General features: G+C 33.7%; 2 pseudogenes; both read left to right on the plus strand.

The window, feature by feature from the left end:
• The first annotated feature begins 304 nt into the window (after window positions 1-304).
• Window positions 305-1276, plus strand: LOC143655024 (olfactory receptor 4K15-like; annotated as a pseudogene).
• Window positions 1277-3261: 1985 nt separating this feature from the next.
• Window positions 3262-16277, plus strand: LOC143655376 (olfactory receptor 4K15-like; annotated as a pseudogene).
• The last annotated feature ends 8473 nt before the right edge of the window (window positions 16278-24750 follow it).

Below are 24750 nucleotides of genomic sequence, written 5' to 3' on the forward strand. Positions count from 1 at the left end.
AGGAGTTCACATTTCTTTTTTTCTTTTTAGATGACTTCATTCCTTAAATTCATTTAATTTGATGAACCAATTTGTTGAACATCTCCCCTCCCAACTTCACTCATCCCAATCTTCCTTTTCTAATAAACTTTATACTGTCTTTATAATTTATAATGATGCATATAAACTAAGACACATATATAGTAGTGGGAATTAGAAGCCCTAAAGACTGAGGTGGATTGGGAAATCATACTCATGTTCAAATCATTGATTATTGTCTTTCTTTCTTATTCAGGTAACTGAAGATAAATCCCCTCCAAAGTCAATGAATGAGACAAATCATTCTCGGGTGATGGAATTTGTGCAGCTGGAACTCTCTAGTTCTAAGCAGCTCCAGCTTTTCTTGTTTGTAATATTTTCACTACTTACCTATCTATACTGATGGGAAACTTTCTCATCATCCTCACTGTGACCTCAGATGCCCACCTTCAAACCCCCATGTACTTTCTTCTTGCAAACCTCTCTTTTATAGATATATGTATTGCCTCCTTTGCAACCCCCAAAATGATTGCAGACTTTCTTGTAGAGCATAAGACTATTTCATTTAACAATTATCTGACTCAGATTTTCTTTGTACATCTTTTCACTGGTAGTGAAATGGTGATCCTTATATCCATGGCCTATGACAGTTATGTTGCTGTTTGCAAACCTCTCCACTACATGACAATCATGAGCTGCCAGATTTGTATTATTCTGGTCCTCGTTTCCTGAAGTATTGATTTCATCCATACTACTAGCCAGTTGGCACTTACTGTTAACCTGTCTTTCTGTGGTCCTAATAAGGTAGATAGCTTTTTCTGTGACCTCCCTCTAGTGACCAAGCTGGCCTGCATAGACACTTATATTATCAGCCTTCTAATATTTGCAGACAGTGGCTTTCTTCCTTTGAGCTCCTTTCTCCTCCTGGTCATCTCCTACACTGTGATACTTATCACAGTTAGGAAATGGTCCTCCACCAGCATGGCAAAGGTTTGCTCCATGCTGACTGCCCACATCATGGTGGTCACGTTATTTTTTGGTCCTTGTATCTTCATCTATGCATGGCCCTTCAGTAGTTATTTGGTTGACAAATACTTGCTGTGTTCTACACTATTTTTACTCCATTTTATACCCAGCCATCTATACTATAAGGAACAAAGAGATGAAGTCAGCTATGTCAAAACTGAAGAGCAGGTATTTGAAGCCTGGCCAGGTTTCTGCAGTCATAAGAAATGTTCTTTTCCTGGACGCAAAGTAAATTTAAAAGACTGTTACTTGAGTCTTGCCCCTAGACTGTTAAATATTGGTCCCTGTGATGTTTGCTTAAATTAAATGGTAATGTTGATAATACAACACACAACAAATTTTAGCAGTTTTAACGTTCTCTTCCATTTTGCTTTATTTCTTCTTTTATAAAAACTAAACAGTTTTAAGATCAAGAGTTATTGGCTTTGAAGTGAATGACATTTATTTGTAAAGTACGTTGGGTTTTCTATGGGGGAAATGTATTGTTCAGATCTCAATTAATAGAATATTTTTATCCTAATGTAAATAAGGAAGTACTTATTTTTAAAAATAATTTTTAATTTTAGTAGCAATATGTGCATGCACTGCTTTGCCTCTTTCTATGTTAACTCTCCTGCTTTCACAATAGAGCACTCTGTCATACTCTTCTGACTCAGTTATTGGGTGACTCACAGTTTTGCCAATTTTCAGGGTGCCCCTGTGTTCAGTCCAGTCTCCAGCAAAAGTGGCACTTATTCTCAGGTCCTTCCACTTATGAACAAGGTCACCCAATTAAATTGAGGTAATAAATTGATGAATAAAGGCATTGTTTTTTATTCTCTAGCAAAGGCCAAATAGCTGAGTGATAGTGCTGATTCATATAATTCTGGAGAAAAGCCTACATTCTGAACCAGAGAACTACCTGTTGATTTTAAAGCAGTTCTCAAAATGCTACTTGACATTAATAGGGAATGAGTTTCTGACTGTGGGCTACTAAGTAATTTTGTGACTAAGACTCCTCATCATTTAAGTCACAAATTCTATCAATCAAAGTACCAAACTATAATATGGTGCAAAGTGGTACATCTGGAATCAGGCTGAAGAAGGTCCAAAGGCACAATAAATCCACATGAACAGGTAGGTAGACCCACAAATCATTAATTTTGTTGCATTATCACTTTTCCTTCAGATCAAATTTATCAGTTCATGGGAAAGTTGCCATAACCAGCTGATAGAGGAAGAACAGTTCTGTCTTGATTTATGGATAGGTTTTCTCTGTCTTGGTGCCTGTCAAATAATGGGCTATTGTTGCATTGCAATCCCACTCTGGGTGACCTGGAATAAGCTTAGTGTGGGAAAATCCTTTTCATGGGCAAAGCCTTGAGCATTTTACTTGGTTATCAACTTTGGAAAGAGAACTGTTCTTAGGTACAAATAACTATGAATTCCTTAACAGGGGGAGATGGAAGGACCACAAAGAAATAGCATTGGAAAATCAGAGAAAGGCAGTCTGGAGAATGAAAATCAGGGAGGGCCTAAATGATCAGACACACAATTTATGGGTCTTAAAACAATGCCCCGTCTATACTGCTTCACAGAGAAAGCAATCAAGATATGGAAAAGAAGGGAATCTTGTTATCTCTTGCCTCAGTGCTTACACAAGGGGTCCATGAGTGAAATAACCATGGAGTCTACAAGTCAATTACATTATATCTGATCATCAATGGAGAAGGGTGATTTATCATTATTGGAATTGATGCCTACTCCAGATGCAATTTTCTCCATTTCTCCACAGCCTACATTACTATTATTCCATGAATTATTATTCTTAGGCTTACTGAGTATCTGATTTATGGGATATAGGATTCCACAAAAAGGGGTTCTAGCATGGAATGAGTATTTTACAATGGAGAGGTTGGGACAAGAGACACGTGATTTTGAGATAGAAATAAAAAAATTTTTATTTTTAAGGAAATATCAAAGAAAAATGAGTGGCTTATTAAAGGTTCAGATAACAGGTGAGCATTGCAATTACACCCGCCTGGTATGTGATGAACTCTAAGACCTTTGGCAGATATTGAACTAGCAGTTATGTTTGATGTTGTGTTATCAATAGCTAAAATATACATATCCAGGAAAAAGGAATATAATTAAAATAATCGTCTGCTTCATGATTCAAGTGATCCATTTGTGCTTCCTCTCAATGTAATTCTAGGCTTTATTGGATCGAGAGACTTCATGTCCAGAGGGACAACACTCTTGCACTATTGGTTTCCTCTGAACCAAAGCTTTGACCAGCAGCATTGGATTCCTTATGCTGATGGACCAAAAGACAAAAACAACAACAGAAACCAGAATGGTTCTAGTGGGAAGAACAGTGGACATGGCTCATATAAGGAGCTAAAGTTCATAGTAAATAATGTGAGCAGAGAAGGATTTGGCTGGATTTTAGGGGATTCACTAGGCTTCTTCTTATTCATTTCATGCCTAAAGAAATGAAAAAAAAATCTGTTGCAATAATCTGACCTGACCATACCTCAGGGACAAAGGTTTAAGTCACCCAAACAGGCATTCAACCAGGACCAGCTGAAGTACGGACCAGTGCTGAGGATTATGTGACATGGATGGTGAAAGAGAGAGCCTGTGAATATAAATTAGTCCTGAAGATCAGCTGCAATATTGTACTATAGTTTATTCCAAAACTCTTTTTAAAATAGCTTCATTAGTCACTTGGAGAGTCAGTGACGGAGTAGGCTTATTGTGAGGCACAAACAGATATTAAGAATACAAGGGGTATCAAATATTTGTTATGCATTGCACTTCAACCTCTTGAACCACCTAATCTCAGCACTGTGGCAAATAGCCAGTGGTCTGCATCAAGTATATGCCCTCAAACACACCCTGCTTTGTTGAGTCAGGAATAATTCTAAAGCTTCCCAGATCACACAGACACAACTAGAACTGGGAAGGAGTTCATACTCTCGAAAACAACCCTAAACAAGGGGGAGGTGTTGGAAATCAGAAGGTAGATACCCCAGGTTCTCCCAAGATACATTGTGCATGGTTAATCAGGGAGATGTTCAGAAACATTGAGCTTATTAATGAACATGTGCTAACCAGTCCATCTATAAACTTCATAGAGTTTCTTCTTCCATGTTTTACTTTTCCAATGCCCTTACTTCTCGCCACTGGAATCACAACTCGAATATATTGCCTTCAATTTTTTTTTTGTTTTTACCCACTTCTGACAATTGGATAGGTAATATTTTCATTATTATTTACATTAAAATGTTTTATAATTTCCATTTATAGTGTTTTTCTTTAGCTTATTTATTATTATTTTACTGTACATTGGGATTTTCAAGTTATTTCTAGGTTACTATATAAATGATCTCAGAACATAGTTTGTGTCAGTTCAATCTTTTACATTGAAGATTTGCTTCTCATATAGTCAGTTTTTATAATGACCTATGTTTCCTTGGAAACAATATATTTTTTGTCCAGAGTTCTTAGGTCAAGTTTTTAAATATGTTATTCAAATCTTTCATATTGTATATTTTTTCATTTTCATATTCATTACTAAAGATGTGTTAATTGGCACCTATGCTTGTGGATTGTATATTTCCTTTTTAACTCCTTTTTGCCTTATACATTATTGAGGGAGTGGATGGAAGGATACAGTAGAATTACTGTCTTCAAATAAATTAGGTCTTTTATTAATGTCCCTTTTTATCTATAATAATATTTTCCCCACAAAGTTTAATATGCCTAATATTAATACAGTTATACTAACTTTTTGGCTTCTCTTTTAGTTGTTGTGGTGATGTTTTAATATTTTTCTATCATTTATCTGCAACATTTCTGTATTCTTAAATTTACATATGTCTCTTGAAATCAGTGCATTGTTGACTTTCTTAAAAATCCTTCTTATCACTATATCTTTTAATGGCAGTTTGTATTCTTTTTTTGTTTTTGCATTTTTGGTTGCTATCTATTGCTTTCCATCTGATTTCTATTTTCACTGACTGCTGTGTCTTTTCAGTCTTCTCTTTTTTCTTATGGTTGATTCTTTTTAGTTTCACTATTCCCCTCTGATATCTGGGTAATTATGAATTGTTTTTCTTTTCTTTATGTTGCTTCCTGGAAATTAAAATACCATTCCTTGACTCTGCATATTCTAGCCTAAATTGGTACTTTTATGTATTTTCAGAAAATGCAGTGGCTTTAAAACATTTGAATTTCAATTATTCTTTCCTAATTTATGTGCTATTTTTGTTGTATACTATAATATTGGCATTACAAGCACATCAGAATATATTGTTTTCATTTCATATAATCAATATTCATTTACATTTATTTACATATTTACCTATTCTGTTGCTTTTCACTTTTTTCTGCTTTCTGGTAACTCTACTTGGGTTATTTTAACTCCTTCTTGAAAAACAATCTTTAAGTTTACCTTTAATACAGGTCTCCTGTTGACAAAATTTCCTCATTTTTAATTTTTCTGTTTTTGTCTTTATTTCATCTTCAGATTAAAATAAATATTCATTGGGAATCAAATTCTGGTTTAGTATTAATTTACTTTAGCTTTTTAAAGTTCTGCCACTGTCATCTTCCTTCTAGTTCTGTCAATGTCAGCTAACAGCTTTATTCTGTTGCTTTGAAGGTAATGTGTCTTTTTACCCTTAGAGCACATTTTAGATTTTTCTTTTTGTTGGTTTTAAAAGTTTTTACTATAATTTTATGCTTATTTTGCTAATGGCTTATAGGGAAATTATTAAAACTATGTCTTGATTATACCACAGTTTTTGAAAACTCTCAGCCAGGATCTCTTCAACAAATGCTACTTTTTCTGTTTCCTTCTTCTCGGACTTCAAGTACGTATTAGCTAGTTTTTTCACAGTGTCACAAATGTCTTTGATGCCCTTTTTAATTAAGACATTTATAATGGTTCATCAATTACTATTAATGGTGTGCAACAACCATGCTAATCTCTGTGCCTTTCCATTTTTATCAAATGTCTTACCAAGGCAAATTCTGGGCAGCATACCTTTTGTTTGGTCATTTTGCCAACTTCTTAATTGGCAAAAAAGAAAGCCATTTTCTTCATTTTTTTCATTTATTTGACTATGAAGGAGATTTTTAATTGAGTATTTTATTTTTTGAAATAAGAATATTTCACGAATATTCACAAATACTGTAAAGACATTAACCAACACATAAAATTTTCCCTTTGGTAATGGTGCTTCTAGTTAGACTTTCAATAACAGTGAATCAAATATATGTTCCCCAAATCCTACCTAATTATTTTGAAGTTTTGTCAATCTATAAGGTAAAGAGTTATCATTATTTTTAAACTTAGCATGTTTGTATTTATGACTGATTTGGAAATAATTTTCTTATGTTACTGATCATTTGCTAAGTATGTCTGCTTCTGTGTAGTGTTTATATATATGATTTGCTTATTTTATAAAATGGTTATTAATGGTTATTCATTCTCATTTGTAATAGAAATTTCAATTATAAGGAATTAGTTATTTGTCAGTCATAAGTTGCAAACATTTTCATGGTTTGCTATATTTATTCCATATTGCCTGCTTTTTTAAACATATACAAAATGTAAAAAAGTATATGCAGTTAAATTGATCAATTTTACCATTATGTTCTTTATTATTTTGCTTGATAAGAGTGACCAGCAACAAGATTTTAATCATATAGTTCATGAAGTTTTTTGTAGCTTTCTTTTTTGCTTTGTAGGCTTTCTAAAAAATATTTTATCCAAATGTCATTCACTTTGATTTTAGGACTGTTGTACAAATACAAATTCATCTCTTCTCATCAAATCCACTTATTGAATAGCCTATACTTACTTAAGTTATCAATACTGTCTCCATTATTACAAACTATCTTTCATAATATTTGGTTCTGTTTCTGAGTGCTGTTCTCTTCTACTTATTGGACTGATTAATCTTGTCTTAGTATCAAAATATTTCAGTTAGGTACTTTTCTTATATATTTCAGTATCCTTACTACTACCCACTGATCATACTTTATTTTAAGATTTTTCTACCTATTCTCATACATTCATTTTCTAATAAACTTCTTAAAATAAATCTTATTTTAGAATTGTTTTAGATTGACTTAAATGTTACAAAGAATTACAGTGAGTTAATTTATTCTCCAGCATCTCTTAGTGTTAACCTCTTACATTTCTATGGTATATTTGTCACAGCAAGAATTCGATATTGGTAACATAAACCAAATTCTAGACCTTATTTGTATTTTATAGTTTTTCTCTAAGTATTTATGAGGCCCTTTCATACTCAAGTATTCCGTCTAGGATTCCACATTACAATTAAGTGTCATGTTTCCTTAGCCTTCTTTGGTCAGTAATAAATTTTCAGTCTTTCATGGTTTTCTATAATCTTGAAAGTTTTGGAGAGTATTGGTTAGATATCCTACAAACTACCTCTAAATATGACTTTTACAGATTTTTTTTTTGACGGTTACACCAAGGTTGAGACTTTTGGATAAAATACAATAAAGGTGCAGGACCTTCTAATTACATCATATCAAATGTATATTCTATCAGCATAAATTATCACAGATAATTCTAACATGATTACCTAACCAAAGTTATGTTTTTGGTTTCTCATCTGTAAAGTTGCTGTTTCTCTTGTCCTATAAGCTATATTCTACTTTTGGAAATACGCCATTAAGTGCAGTCCACATTCAAGGGAATTTGGAATTAAGTTCCACCTCTTTGAATGGGAAGTAACTACATAAATTATCTGAATTTTCTCTAAAGAATATATATCCCTTACCTCCCATTTATTTCATCATCCAATTATTTATGTATGCAGCATGGAATTGTGGATTTTTACTTATTCCTTGTAATTAATTCAATGTTGCATTGTTTACTTTAGTCCAAGTTTTCCAGTTTTGGTTATTGGGTGCTTTCTCACATTGGTTTCTGTGTCCCTTTGACATTTCTCCATCTTTTATTTTTTTGCATATGATTTCTTAGTTTTGGGCACTATAAAAAGTTCCAGGTTAATCTTGTGTTCTCTGCTCCAGTCCCAAAACTGGCCATTCCTCCAGGGATCTCTTTCATTATGACTGGTGTTTAGAAACCAATATCTGGGCACTGTGTGTGCTCCTTGCTACTTGGGTCTCATTAGTCCTAAGACCTTGCTTGATACACACAGCATTTCCTACCTGACTGAGGTATGATGCCACTCCTGTCCTCCTACTTTGACATCCCCTCCCAAATCATCCTGGAAACATGTGAGCTTTGGTTGTAATAACCTTGAGCAGAGCCTACTCTGAACCCATCTTCTTTTGTAAAAAGTGTACATACCAAGATGTTTTCCCAGTACTTTCAGGTTATCTCCTGGCACTTAGCTACCATCATTTTTCAACCAGATACAGCCTATAAAGAAGTCAAGGATATGGACATACTTGAGTGAACTTTTTGCCATCTTGCTGTCCATTGCAAGGTAGCTACAGCTCTCTGTACATTCATTATCATAATAAATGCTATTGGAGTGATCACTCTCATGTTTAATTCCCCTTTCCTTAGAATTTCAATTAGTCCCATTTATAAGGTGGTTGAGGGGCAATCAATACTGGGTTTTTCCCTATATGTTCTTTCAGGTTGAGCTCTGCTGCTAAATCAACAGAAAACAACAGCCCTCTCAGCAGACAGAGCAAGGCAATATATGTATGGATACTAACACATGTATACACACATCTATAATTGATTCTATATCTATTTTAAGCTAACCATGAGTTTATATTGATGTCTGCAACTCTAATCCAGTATTAAAGGAATCATCCTAGCTTTCCTTTTTCATTTATCTGTAACTGCCATCACCATCACTCCATCCCGGGATATATCAATAACTAGTTGATGTTTTTCTTGTCTGCTTGTTCATTGTTTGTTACATTTGCAAATATTAAAGTTAAATCTCATGAGTTAAATTTTTTATGAGTTAAAAAAAACAGCTTCTATGAGTTTTAGCAAATGCATGCAGATAGGTGTCTATAAGCCCTATACCATACAGAATAGTATGAAGTTCTGTTTTAGTGCAAAATGTTTAGGACATAAAGAAAAGCATAAGTGAAAATTTTAAAAATAATTTCCTTCATTTACCCCCACATATAGGAAATGTTGTCATTTTTACCATAGTTGCTTCAAACCTTTACAGATATTACAAATTTGTAATATTACAAATACTGATGCAGGTGAAGTCCGTTTCATTTATTTCCAGATCTATTCCCTTGTCTGCCTTTCAATACTGTTTAAATTTGGTATGTATTCTATGCCTGGGTGTTTTTAAACTTTTATTTCATAAAGATATATACATATTTTTTATTTGGTTTATGAAAATGTGATTGCAATAATTCTTTTTTTTAACTTTTTTATTGTATAGTGTAACATATATAGAAAGCAAAGAAATAAAAAAGCAAGAGTTTTCAAATCACTCTTCAACATGTAGTTACAGAACAGATTCCAGAGTATGTTGTGGGCTACTGTATGATCCTCTCAAATTTTTCCTTCTAGCTGCTCCAGAATATAGGAGGCTAGAGGGCTTAAATATTTTTTTAAATTCTTTTATTTAAATATTATTTTAATATTTAGAAAATATTTTTTAAAAAGTCACCACAATCGACTTTTTTCTTTCTTGTTTTTTGTGAAAAATAACATACATACAAAAAAGCAGTAAATTTCAAAACACAGAACCACAATTAGTTGTAGAACATATTTCAGAGTTTGACATGGGTTATAATTCCACAATTTTAGGTTTTTACTTCTAGCTGATCCAAGATACTGGAGACGAAAAGAAACATTAATTTAATGATTCAGCATTCATATTCATTTATTAACCTTCTCTGTATTCTGTTATTTGTTATCTTCTCTGTATAACTCCACCATTACCTTTGGTCTTTCTATCCCTATATTTATGGGTATTTGGGCTATGACCATTCTAATGTTTTCATGTTGAAGGGTCCATCAATAATATGAGGTAGAGAGATGGAATTATCTGATGTTCTGGAGAGGCTAGACCCTCTAAGTTTCAGGACTTATCTGGTCCAAGGACCCTTCTAGAGGCTGTAGTTTTCTGGAAAGTTGCTCTAGTGTATGGAACCCTTGTGGAATCTTATATATTGCTCTAGGTGTTCTTTAGGGCTGGCTGGGATGCTCCTGGTTGGGGGTCCTGGTTGGTATATGATAGGTAACAATGTCTGACTGAAGCTTGCATAAGCACAACCTCTACGGTAACCTCTCAACTTTATTTGAGCTCTCTCTGCCACTGATAATTTATTAGTTACACCTCTTTCCACCCTTTTGGTCAGGATGGAATTGTTGATCCCATGGTGCCAGGGCCAAACCCATGCGTGGGAGTCATCCCACCAGGGAGACTTTTACCCCTGGATGTCATGTCCCACCTAGTGGGGAGGGCAATGATTTCACTTGCAGAGCTGGGCTTAGAGAGAGTGAGGCCACATATGGGCAACAAAAGAGGTCCTCCAGAAGTAACTCTTAGTCATTCCTATAGGTAGTCTAAACTTCTCTGCTACATACATAAGCTTCACAAGAGTAAGCCTCAAGATCAAGGGCATAGCCTATTGATTTGGATGTCTCTAAATTTGACACAGTATCAAGGGTTTTCCTGACAGTAAAGTTTAATATTTCCATATTTTTTCTCCCATTCCTCAAGGGACTTTACCAATACTTTTTGATTATCTGCTTAATATACTCTAGGATGTATCCTGGCATTACATTAAACTGTACAGGATTAAAGGACCTCTTTCATATTCTGGGCTCTCTGTATTTATAGGTTGTTAGATTATGTGATCACAATAATTCTGCCATTTTAAAAATTTACTGTTCATCTTCACATGTTCTCACATAAAATATCATTTATTAATTTTAATCACTGTATAGTCTTACATTGCAGTAAAATATTATAATTCATTTCTCCTTTTTTCTAATTAAAAAACACTTAGGTTGTTTCCACTATCCTTTCTCTTTCTAACAGTGCTGCAGAGAACACCATTGTGCGTGTATCCTGCATTTATAAATATATAGAGAGAGCTGAGTTTGCTGAGTGTTACAGAATCTCATCCTCAATTCCTTTAAAGATGATCAATAAAACGTATATCAGAACCTCTGGAGATAGTCTATCGTTTGGTGCCTAGAAAACATATTTTATAAATCTAGTTGAACAAATAGCTGACTTTTTTCCCACTTAGAAATAGAAGGCTTTACAGGGAGAAAAAAATGAGAGTACCTTCAAATATTTGAATAACTATCACATTTAACAGTGTTTAAATTTTTTTTGAGCTGGAGATTGTAAAAACATTTGAGTACACTAAAAATAGATCAAATTGCTTTGGGAAGTAGTGGGCTCTTTCTGATTGGAAGAAACCACCTGAAGCTAGGTGATCATTTGTAAGATTGTGTGATTGTTTTATTACCAGAAAGTTGGGTACTCTAAAAATTATTATGAAATCAAGTAACTTTTTATATTCAGCCATACTGACTATTTGGTAAAAAGTCATTTTTATTAATCTGTCCCTAGGAAAAAATTTGTGTAAAGCATAATTACTCCCACAGCAGGGTGACTTCATGCTTCTGTAATGAGGCCAGTGCCCTGGCATTAGAATAGAAAACGTTGGCTTTATCTTGTCTTAAGTTGAGATATTGCAATTGTGTGGTTGAGAGCAAGAGGAACAGAGTCCACACTACCCCAGGACAGGATGTGAGGGGATTACATTAACTGAGTTTAGTACAGGGGACTAGATTAAAATGCATTAATTACATCGAGAGTATATTACAAATATTTTTGGTATGAAAACTCACAGGTGAAAGGGAAGTTTAGAAATGTTAGAGAAAATGAGGTCTGAGGGAAACTACTACAATGTGTAAATATTGCAAATGGATTTTGAACACATTTGATTGGAATAGAGAACTAGTGACTGAACTGTCTTCTGGTTGTAAATGTGATAACTAGAAGGAAGCAAGGGGGGTCAGTTTTTGTTTCACTTAAATTGGACACTCTATCTGGAAGAGGTAAATACCTGTTCTGCTCTCCTCTTTTCCTCAGATTCCCATGCTGCCTTGGTTTAGGGGCATCCCAGATTGCTATATGATAAGAACATGATAAGATAAAGGAAGTATGTTATAATCATTGCACGTGCCCTACATGTTCATTCAGAGATTTGGCCATTTGCTAAACAAATATTTCTACTCTGGAAATTTGACTGGAATGAAGAAAGGATTAGCTACATGAAGTAGACTAATGGTTAACATGTTGTCCTTTAATTCTTTTTGCTTCTAGGATTGTAGCAAGTTTAGCATTAAAATGTTAAAATGTACAATAAAATTATCTATGCTTAGTTTCAGAGTTCTATTGACACATTTTAGAGGTGGGCATTAGTAAGATTAAATTTTAAAAAATTAAATTTTATTTTAAATCAGGGGAAGACATTTTCTTCGGATGCATTTTGTGATTTGAAAGCAGTTTTTTCTCATATGATCAGTAGCAATGAAAGAATAAATGATTCATTAATACAAAGAACTGCTCAATGTTCTGAGCACAGTCCAAGGAACTGAGTGTAAATATTTAAACTCTGTATGTTCCCATTACACAGCTGCTACTGAATTTAGGATTTTAACCATGAAAATAGTGTTGGGGATAGTCTAGCTCTATTTTCAAAACTGGTAAGTAGAAGAATATTATTACTTTTTACTAGAAAGTGCCTACCCTAATTATTAAAAAGAAAAAAAATTCAACAATCTGGTCTGTAACACGTTTTAATTGATTGTTGGAAAGTTAATGTGAAGATGACTTTGTAGCTGTCTTCTTTATTTTGAAAGATGAAAATTATCAACTTTATTATACATTAGATTTTGGGAAGATAGAAGTTGTATTAAGACATTAAGAAATTAATAAAGACATTTTCATAAATCTCACTTATTTTTCTGAGATAAGACAATGTGCACAATATGTAACATGATATAAAATCTCAGGATTTCTTCTCTCTCTCTCTCTTATTTCTCTCTTTCTCTCCAGTGAGCATAACCAGCTATAGTGAAGTCTGAAAAGTCTGTGGTTTTCTAACTTTGGCCCTTATTGAATGGATTTGGAAAAATTGTTTCTTTTATAGGTGGAGATAGCATAAGACATGGGAGAGGGGGAGCAGAGATGGGCTATCATCCTCCACTATTGCCTTTAATCTGTTCAGGTTCTGAGCCCATCTTGTCTGTTAACTGTTGTATGGCTGCCTGACACTGAGGAATGAATGATGCCTCAATTTATTTACTAAAATCAGACTTATTTTATTCACTTGATTGCTTATACTCTATCATCAATGCAACCAATCTCATTTTTCTTAACATTTAATTGATTTGCTCCTTTTGGAGCATATTTTCAAAAGTAAAAGGGACATAGAATATTAGCGTTTAGAAGAGACACTTTTTTTTTTTTACCAAAAACTGACTGCTTCAGAGGGTATATGATTTGCCTAAATTTTATAAAGCTATGTAGTGATATGGAGAAGTAGATCCAAAGTTTCCTAAATCCCAGGCTAACATTCTCTCTATGGGCCATGATGCATTTGGACCTTATTCTTGAATATGGACTTCAGCCTATTTTAAATCTGTAATTTAGAATAATGAAAAATAAACATTGCTATGTCTCTAATTATGGAAAAATGCTCTCCATATAAAATTCCTATCTTGGGAATCTTGTCACTTTTTTGGCAAATTCCCTTATGTTAGCACACTGCAAACTGTTTGACACAACTAAAATGATATTGCATACCACATCCTTGAGAAGGAGGGAAACATTTATTGGTATAGAAAGACAATTATTTTATTACATGATAAAGCTATTCTTACTTGGCCTAGATCAATTTGTGCAGGAGCTGAAGGGAAATAAGGATACATCATCTGTCTAATTGAGCAAAGGGTTAAGATATTATTAAATGATCTTCAGTTTGCAAGTTAGAACGCTAATTTCTTTATCAAGGGTACCTAGCTGGTTGCTCAGGGTAAAGTAGACATTTAAAACCTGTAAAGGGAATAAGCAAAAAATAAGTGGCTTACATTTGGAAGAAACTTAGAATTTCTATTGCTCGACACTTTCATCTTACATTCTACAAAACAGAGGTCTTGATTTGAAAGCATTGTCCAAGCCCCCCAAGCTAGTCTGTGACAAAAGGGGGAAAGATCATACCTATTATTTTATTCCTCAGACAAGATTTTACTTTGGAGCTAAGAAGTGAGCAAAAGTACTTCCTGTTATATCTATAAACCCTTTTGCATAAGAAATAAAACCCTCAAAGATACAATTAAATGCTCATTTATTAAGAAAAATCTCAATTCTTTGGAAAATAAAATGTAAAATTATCTGTTAATACTGAGTTCTGGAGGAGATAATTTTTGAAGAAACCAGTTGTCCCACTGTCTTATAAGCAATAAGAAAATAACTTCAAATTTATCATAAGAGGACACCTTAAGAGCAGGAGGGAAAAGAAACAAATGTTCCTTTTTTTCCTGGATCTCCTATGAAGCCAATTAAAACCATCAACTGCTTCAAGCACCAGGACATGTCTAGCACTACAAAAGATCCCTTACATGACTCCCTCCTGTCCCTTTCCTTCCTGCAAAGATAACAAACTGTCTTCTTAGAGCAAAGATTAATTTTACTTGACTTGGAATTTTTATTGAAAGAGAATCACACTGCATGTACTTTTTTGTCTAAATTTAATGTTGTTTACTCAACATTAATTTTGCAAAATTTTGTTCCTTTCTGGTAGCATGCACAATTTTTCTTTGATTACGAATCCTTGTTTGACTTAGTGAACAACAACAGCAACAAAAAAAGACAGGTTGTGTGTCTATAGATTGTGAGAATTGATTTCAATACACTTTCAATATGAATTTTCATTTATAAGTAGTTGATTTAACATTTTACCTTCAGGTAACTGAATGACCAGTTGGTTGAAATCCTCCCCACTAATGCATGACCAAATCCCTGCTTTTCTTGAGGTGTTTTGGATCAGTGTTTCCTTCTGGCTCTATTTGCTTCATTGTGAATGACTAGGTATTACCTCTAAAATCTCAGGAATGCCTGAAAATACAGATATAGATATGAGCAGAAACTAGAATTCTAAGGACTGTGGTGGAATTGGGAATTCAAACAAGTTCAGAACATTGATGTATCTCTGTTGGTGTTTTATGCAGGTAGTTGAAAATAAATCCCTTCTAATGATGGTGACTGAGTCAAATCTTTCTCGGGTGACCGAATTTGTGTTGCTGGGACTCTCTTGCTCTAAGGATCTCCAACCTTCCCTGTTCGTCATATTTTTACTCCTTTACATAGGAATCCTGCTGGGTAACTTTACCATCATCCTCACTGTGACCTCAGATGCTCGCCTTCATACACCAATGTACTTTCTGCTTGTAAGATTTTCTTTTATAAACATATGTGTTGCCTCCTTTGCTACCCCAAAAATGATTTCAGATTTTCTGGTAGAGCACAAAACTATTTCTTTTGAAGCCTGCATAGCCCAGATATTTTTGTCCATTTCTTTGCTGGTGGTGAAATGGTGTTCCTTGTATCCATGGCCTATGACAATTATGTTGCTATTTGCAAACCTCTCCACTACATGATGATCATGAGCCGTTGTGTGTGTATTGCATTGGTCCTCATCCCATGGGGTGTTGGCCTCATCCATACACTCAGCCAGTTGGCCTTTACTGTGAAACTGCCTTTCTGTGGTCCCAATCAGGTGGATAGTTTTTTCTGTGACCTCCCTCTAGTGACCAAGCTTGCCTGCAAAGACATGTATATCATCAGCCTACTAATAGTTGCAGACAGTGGCTTTCTTTCCATGAGTTCTTTTGTCCTCCTGGTCATCTCCTAAACTGTGATTCTTACCACAGTCAGGAAACGCTCCTCCACCACATGACAAAGGCTCACTTCATGCTGACTGCCCACATCACGGTGGTCATATTATTCTTTGGTCCATGCATCTTCATCTACGTGTGGCCCTTCAGTGGTTATTCAGTTGACAAGGTCCTTGCAGTGTTCTACACTATTTTTACTCCCATTTTAAACCCAGCCATCTATATTCTAAGGAACAAAGAGATGAAGGCAGCTATGTCAAAACTGAAGAACAGGTATTTGAAGCCTGGCCAGGTATCTGCAGCCATAAGACTTGTTCTTTTCTTGTAAGCAAAGTGAACTTATAGGACCCTAACTACTTTAGTTCTGTCTTTTTACACAGTCACAAATGTTTTCACATGTAGGTAATGTAAGGTTACTTATTTGGATTACTCTTTAAGAAACTGTCATTAATTAAAAATGGACTGAACAGATATCACTGTACTGGGCAATGACAGGTTTTAAAAATGAGGAAAAAAAGAGACACAGTCACTTTGTGTTTGTTTTTTTTTGCATGTACAGGCACCAGGAATCCAACCTGGATCTCTGTCATGGCAGGCAGTTGCTGTGCCACAACCGCACTGCTCCATAGTGCCCTTTTAAGGAAAAGACTTCAAAACAATCTGCTGAGCAATAAACAGTTTCATAAATCATTAGATAATAGAGGGAAGTGAAGTATATTATATTTATTATTAAACATATATGTTGAGCTAATAATCTTATCGTGGTAAGGTTCAGTCTCTTCAACTCAATGCAAGTCAGTGCATTTCAGCAATTTTCCATCCTTAGTTTGTGCCAGGTACTGTGGATATGTAAACGAGAGTAATGAAGAGCTATGGCCTCATGGAAATGACTGCACACTAAGAAATCAAGGAATCACATACATTTTGAATAAAAAAGTGGCTTCCTTTGTATAAGGGTCCCAGAAGATTATTTCCAGTAACAGGCACTTACCTGGCCAACCACTAGAAAACCTTATAACTTAACATTAACGGAGTGAATTTGCCACAGTTCAAATTTTGAGCCACAGAATCATAGACTCAAACTCCAAGTCATTGAGCATTGCAAGAAACCTAAAAAGATATTTGTCAAATTGCATTGTAAATTATAATTGTCCAACAAAACAAATAATCACAGCACTGTGATTGGAACAGAAGCCAAATTATTAGTAAGTGTTTTTGATGAATTTGTGTTAAAATTAGGAGTTTTGGTTACCTAATTGAAAAGTGTAAGACCATCAGACAGATTACTTGGCAGCAAACCCCACCTGAACAATGTTGGAATGGGCTCTGTTATTTGCCTTAGTTCTCCTCTTATTTTTCCGTGTAGTCAGGACTGGGTCTAGTTTTTCTTTAGGTGTTTCAATACCTCTAAGAAGGTTAAAATCAAACATTACTAACTTTTAAAATCTCTCATTCAGAGCTGACATTTGTTCTCCATTATTATAGAATTTAAATTTAAAATGACAACTGTATTTCATTATTTTCAAGTCTAAGGTCAAATATCATGAGCAGTAAATTCAAAGAAAAAGTATACAATTTCTAAACAAAGTAAAAATCATAAAGCTAACATAAAAAACATTTAAATCAAAACAGAGAAATTTTTCACCATCAGATTGATAAAGAAAAATATGAAAGGAAAATATTTTCAACAGTACTGAAATTTTAGAAATATGGGGGCTTTCCTTCAACAAAATTTATTAAACAATTTTTATAAAGCCACATGATATTGTATTATAGTATGTCCATACTTATGAACCAATAATTTTATTGCTAGGAGACTAGCTTGAGTAATTTATCTTTCAATCATGTAGCACAAAATCAAATATTCATTTATATATTTGAAATTCTGGATTCCATAATATATCTGGATTCTATATAATATATTATATAGAATAAAATGTATTCAATAATATGTGTATACATTATATTATATTTGAGGACTTAAAAGCAAGTCCTCAAGTAAAAGAAAACTTGTGGTTCCTTCTGTTCAAGGTATCTCTGAGAATAGAAAATAATATTGATTTTCTTTCGTGGTGAAACTTTCCTCCCCTTCCTTAGTGAAGTGGGCAAACCTTTGATTTCAAACTTTGTCAGAACTGGTTTAAGAAGGGAAAATTATACATTGATCACATTCACAGAAAAAGGACAAAAACTCTTTACAAACAGGAACTGAATCCAGTAATGTATATAGAAAGTTAGAAAATCATGGTCCAGTCCAAATTATCCAGGACGGTAAGGTTGGTCTAACATGGTTATGATTCATTATAATTTACCCTATTAACATAAAGAAATTAAAAAATATGATTATTTCAATAAGTTAAAAAATGATAATAGTTAGCAATAATTGTTGAAAAAAATAACTTTTACCAAACTAAGAATAGAAAAAGTGTCTGTGCCTGAAAACATTACTATCTGGGCCCAGGTAATATAAAAGTACCTGGGAATAGTGCAGTTCTCTCCTCCACTCATCTAGAATACCAGTTCAAAGGGAAAAAATAATAAATTACACGAAAGAAAACTTGGAATAGAAAGAGGTAATGTTTTACAATATATCTGATTCAAAATGATTATAAAGTTCAATTCATTGACTAGATCCCAAATTAATTGGAATATCAAAATATCCTGTGGGATTTTCTAAAGGATGCCACTGAATCAGAAAATTCTGGCTGAAATTGCTTTAAATGATAAATATAACTATATCATATCATATGAAAAAGAGTCCAGAGAAAATGTCAGTGTGGAAATATCACAGTTAATAACACCAGTCATGAAAGATTCAGCTTCCTGTCATCTCTGTACTGTCAACTTGAAGTTATGCTTTATTCTGGCTGATTCCCTTCTTGGTTTCAGGAATACTGCAATAGTTCCAAGGGTTATATCCAAAGACAGGAATGATCACTTTTCCTTATGTCTGCTGTTAAAAATGAGAAAATAATTCCAAAAAGTACCTTTTAGATATCTTCCTTCTCTTATTGTTGGAACCAAGTCCAAATGCCCTTTCCCACATACACACTCTAATAAAAATTTTCCCACTTGCAAAACAAAAACACGCTTTCTTCCTAAAGAGCTTTCCCTGTTACTGCATTTAATAAATTCCTTTCTCCTGGTTGTCATTGAAAATGCAGATCTTGGATCCCAGATAACTATGCTTTAAAATTATGTTATCCATAACAACATACCAAACTAACAATTATTAATACTGTCAGTAAGAAGGAAAATATTAGACTAAAAATTCCCATACAGTGTTTCTTGAAGAAGATTGTATAATGATATAGCTTTTGCAATGTGACTGTGTGGTTGCAAATACCTTGTGTCTGATGTTCCTTTTATCTTCCTGATCGACAGATAAGTAAAACATATGGATAAAAATTTAAAAAAATAATAAGGGGAACAAATGTTAAAATAAATTTAGTAGATTGAAATGCTAGTGATCAATGAAAGGGAGGGGTAAGGGGTACGGTATTTATGGATTTTTTCTGTTTTCTTTCTATTTCTCTTTCTGAATTGATGCACATGTTCTAAGAAATGATCACAATGATGAATATACAACTATATGATGATATTGTGAGTTACTGATTATATATGTAGAATGGAATGATCATATGGTAAGAATGCTTGTGTTTGTATGTTGGTATGTTTAATAATAATAAAAAAATCCCATGCAGGAGAAAGATAGTATAATGGAAAACATGATGGTCACATATCACTATTGTTCTAGAAAGGAATAATGTGGTATTTGTAGTCTCTCAAAAGTATATTCTGGATGGGCCACAGTGGCCAACTTGCAGAGTTCTCTCCTGCCATGTTTGATATCTGGGTTCATTTTCTTGTGCATGCCCATGTAAAAAAGAAAAATAGTCATATTCTGTCACCAGTTGAAAAAGTAAACCTCATTCTTGTCTTTAAAGAGAATTTCCCTTGCCCATTTACTTTTATGGCCACCTCTCCAGAAGGATATTGGAGAATACCTTTACTCAGATGTTCAACCGAACATCCCACTTCGTTTTGAACTTGAAAAATCAAAAGCTGTTCTCGATAAATGATAGGACTTCTTTGGTTCTAATTTTGTCAGGAAATTTAGAAACAATGGCATCAGCTGAAATGACAGAGTAAGAACCTCTGAAAATGATCTCTCCCAAGAAATCAATAGGAAAATTGGCAAAAATTGTCAGAATCAACTTTTTCAGTACTCTGAAAATTTACTAAAACCTGAGGAAATCAGGGGCATATTTATTCAATATATGGTTAAATCTTGGTAATGACAGCAAGCTTTGCAGAGTTTTAACTTGTTGTAAGCTCATCCCTGCTCTCCAGGGCTGTGGTTGTCTTGAAACATATATCCCATGTCAACAGTAAAAACCAGTAGCCTGGCAACCACTGTCAGTGACAGAATAGGGTTAGAGCTTCCACAAGTCTGTTTCCACAAGAAGGTCTTTATTTGACCTGTCTGGTGGCTGCTATAAAGATCCTACTTACAAGACAGTGTTAAACCTATATTTAATTACACATTGTAGAAAATACTTTTCCCTGGGGGTGTTTATCAAAAACAATTATAGGTCACTGTTTAACTCTGAGGTTGCTTGAAGTGGTGAGTAACCATTGGAGAAAACAATAGAGTAACCAAAAGCTTAAAAGAAAAGCTTAAGAGTGACAGATCTGTAAGTGTTTTTTTGTTGTTGTTGTTGTTTTAAATCTGATGTTTTCTCTGGAGTCTAGAAGACTATGCAAATATCTAGGGCTACCATGCCTAAGGCTGTATAAATGCTTAGGAAACATCTGAGAAAGTCCTAAACTCTAACTTCTGGCCAATATTAAGGATTTTCAGAATGAATTAAGAGCTAATGCAGATTTGTTAACTGTTTGAGTGCTGAAGTTATGCTCTAAAGCATATTCAGAGTGAAGATTGGGAGACTGATTGGTTCCAGAAGTTAAGGAGATCTCCATTCAATCATTAGCTGACCACCAAGCAAACTAAGCAGATAACTTCAGTGAGTACAAAATACAATGGCTGGAAGTCACATAATTAGTTCTAAAAACTCACCAAACAAATGACAAGACCTACAACAAATAGCAGCAATGTCAAGTCCTGGAAGTGGGGAAATGAGTCCCAAAGTTGCTACGTGATACTATTTTAAATGTTCAGTTTTTAACAACAAATGACACATGCAAGGAAGAAAAGGATGGCACATATACAGGGGAACAAAATAAAAACTCTTTCTGAGAAAGCCCAGAAGTCCTACTAAATAAAGACCTTAAGTCAGCTCTTTTAAATATGTTCAAAGATTAAAGGAAATAATGTCTAGAGGACTAAATGGAAATATAGTAATAATGTCTCACAAAATGGAGAGTATCAATGAAGAGAGAGAAATTATAAAAAGCGCCAAATAGAAATTCTGGTTTGAAAGTTATTACTGAAGTGAAAATTAGGTAGTGTCCTGGAAAAAGATTTGAGCAAGCAGAAGAAATCATCATAAAACTTTTATATTAATCAATTATGATTACCCAGATCTGAAGAAGAAAAAGAAAAAAATGATGAAGAAAATCTAACTGGACCCCAGAGTCCTTTGTGAAACCATAAAGTATACAGACATATGCATCATGACTCCCAGAGAAGAAGAGGGAAGAGAAATAAAAAGACACAAATAATATTCAAAGAACTGATGGCACCAAAGTTCCCAAATTTTATGAAAAAACATTAATCTACACATCAAAGAAGCTTGACATACTTCAAGTAGGACAAATAACCTAAAAAAATCCACATTGAGAAACATCATTATCAAACTGTTGAATGCAAAAGATAAATGATGAATCTTGAAACCAACAAGAAAAAAAATGACATATTTACAAGCCACACTCAATTAACACCTGTCATCTCCTAAAAAAAAAAACTATGATATGAAAAGGCAATGGGTTGCGATATTCAAAATTCTGGGGAAAAATGTTTGTCAAAAAAGTATTGAAGTTAATGTGTTTATTCCAAACTAAGTTGTTATAAGTTAAGATGATAATTGGCAGTTCTAATATAACTAAGAAAATAATTCAAAATAAAGAGTAAAATAAAGAAAGGAATTAAAATGCTACACTAGAACATATTTATGTAATACAAAAACAGGCAGTAACAGAGAAATAGAACATGAAAGACAAGACATAAAATCAAATAGCAAAATGGCAGACATACAGCCTACATATATTGAATATAAATGAATTAAACACTTCAATTAAAAATCAAACATTTGCCAAATAGATTAAATGAGATGTGATTATCTATCTGCTGTTTACAGCAAAATTACTTTAGAATCAAAGACAAATAGTTTGACAGGAAATGGATGGAAAAAACACATACTATGCCAACAGTAATCAAAATGAAAGCTGGAGTTGTATCCTGATATAAAAAAAAATAGAAAAATTGTCACTAGCGAATAATACACATCTTGCAGAGAAAAAAAGCAAGCCCATCAAAATGGCATATATATATATATATATGTATCTATCAAGAGAACTATGGGATACTTGAAACAAAAATTTACATGACTCAATAAAACTTGGAGATTTTGATGCTGCACATTCAATAATAGATAAAACAAGACTAAGGAAATAGAAGATTTTAACAACTTTTTTAACCATCATAGACTTAACAGAAGTTTATCAACCCTCCATTCAATAACAGCAGCATAAACATGCTTCTCAAATGCACATGAAACCTTCTCAAGGATAGATTGTATAATGGGTCATACAACAAATGTCAGTAAACTTGAAAGGACTGAAATCATACAAAGATGTTCAACAATGGAATGAAATTAGGAATCAAGTCAGAAAATCAAGAATCACAAAAACAAGGAAATTAAGCAACACATACCTCACAAACAATTCATCAAAGAATAAATTATAAGGGAAATTAGAAAATATTTTGGGATAAATAAAAATAAAAACACAATATAGCCAATCCTAGATGTAATCTTTTGTAACCTTATGTTCCAGCTTGCTAGCTGATGGAATGCAACACACTAGAGATGGATTGGTTTTTAATAAAAAGGGATTTATTTTGTTGGTTCTTTAGAGGAAAGGCAGCTAACTTTCAGCTGAGGTTCTTTCTTATGTGGGAAGGCTCAGGGTAATCTCTGCTGGCCTTCTCTCCAGGCCTCTGGGTTCCAACAACTTTCCCTGGGGTGATTCCTTTCTGGGTCTCCAAAGGCCTGGGCTGAGCTGCAAGTGCTGAGATGAGGTATGCTGAGCTGCTTGGGCTGTGATACATTGAGTCTCTTATTTAAGCACCAGCCAATTAAACCAAACATCATTCATTGCAGCAGGCACACCTCCTAGCCACTGCAGATGTAATCAGCAACAGATGAGGTTCATGTACCCTTGACTCATGTCCTCAGCAACAGAACTAGGTGCCTTCACCTGGCCAAGTTGACAACTAAATCTAACTACCACACCTTATATTCAGCAATAGTTTTTTAGATATTTAAAATAATGGCAACCAAAGAAAAACTAGATAGAAGGATTTCATCAAAATTACAAAATAAAATGTGCTTTGAATGATGCTATCTAGAAGGGTGGAAGATAACCTACAGATTAGGAGAAATTCCTTGCAAATTACATACTCAATAAGGGTCTAATATGCAGAATATATTTAAAAACACTTACAACCTTACAGTCAAAAGACAAAGAACCCAATTAAAAAAAAATGAGCAAAGGTCTTGAAGAAACATCTCTCTCCCTCATTCTCTCTCTCTCTCTCTCTATATATATATATATATATGGATCTATATGTGTGTACTTATATATTTACTCATACATACAACCATACTTGTATATATATGTTATATATATATGTATATATATATATATGTATATATATATACTTAATAACATAAAAAGATGCTCCACAGGATTAGCCATTAAGGAAACACAAATAAAAACCATAAGGACATACCACAATATACCTATTAAAGGGAAATATAACACGATGGTGAGGATATGGAGAAAATGAAACTTTGTACCTTGGTGGTAGGAATGCAAAATGGTGTAGTATCTGTGGAAAATTGTTTTGCAATTTCTCAAAAAGTTAAACATAGGAGTTACTATGTGACCCAGAAATCACATTCCTAGATATATATCCAAAAATAACTGAAAGCAAATGTTCACTCATGAATAAACTTGTACACAAGTGTTCCTAGAAGCATTATTCAAAATAGCCACAACATGGAAACAACTCAAATAGCTATCAATTGAATAATTGATCAACAAAATGTGACATATCCATACAGTGGAATATCATTCAGCCTAAGAAGAAATGAAGTACTGATACATATTATAGTATGAATGAACCTTGAAAACATTGTCTTAAGTGAAAAAAGCCAGATACAAAAAGCCACAATTATGTGTTAGCATTTATATGATATGTTCAGAATAGGCAAATTCATAGAGGATAAAAAGTGTATGAATGGTAACCAGGTGCTGAGGGGCAGGGTAAATGGATAATGACTATTAATGGGTATGGGGTTTCTTTTTGAGATGGGAAAAAATGTTCCAAAATTAGATAATGATAAGGGTCGCATAATTTTGTAAATATGTGAAAACCCAGTGAATTGCATACTGGAAAAGAGTGAATTTTATGTATGGATAATATATCATTAAAAAATAAGCAATACTCATGATAAAAAATAAAACAAGATCTGCCTTTTCTAGCCATGATGGAGTAAGTGGTGGAATTAACTTCCTCTTCAAATGAACTAGAAAATGGACAAAATATATGAAAT

This window comes from Tamandua tetradactyla, chromosome 14 (genome assembly GCF_023851605.1).
Source record: "Tamandua tetradactyla isolate mTamTet1 chromosome 14, mTamTet1.pri, whole genome shotgun sequence".
In the NCBI taxonomy this organism is placed as follows: domain Eukaryota; kingdom Metazoa; phylum Chordata; class Mammalia; order Pilosa; family Myrmecophagidae; genus Tamandua; species Tamandua tetradactyla.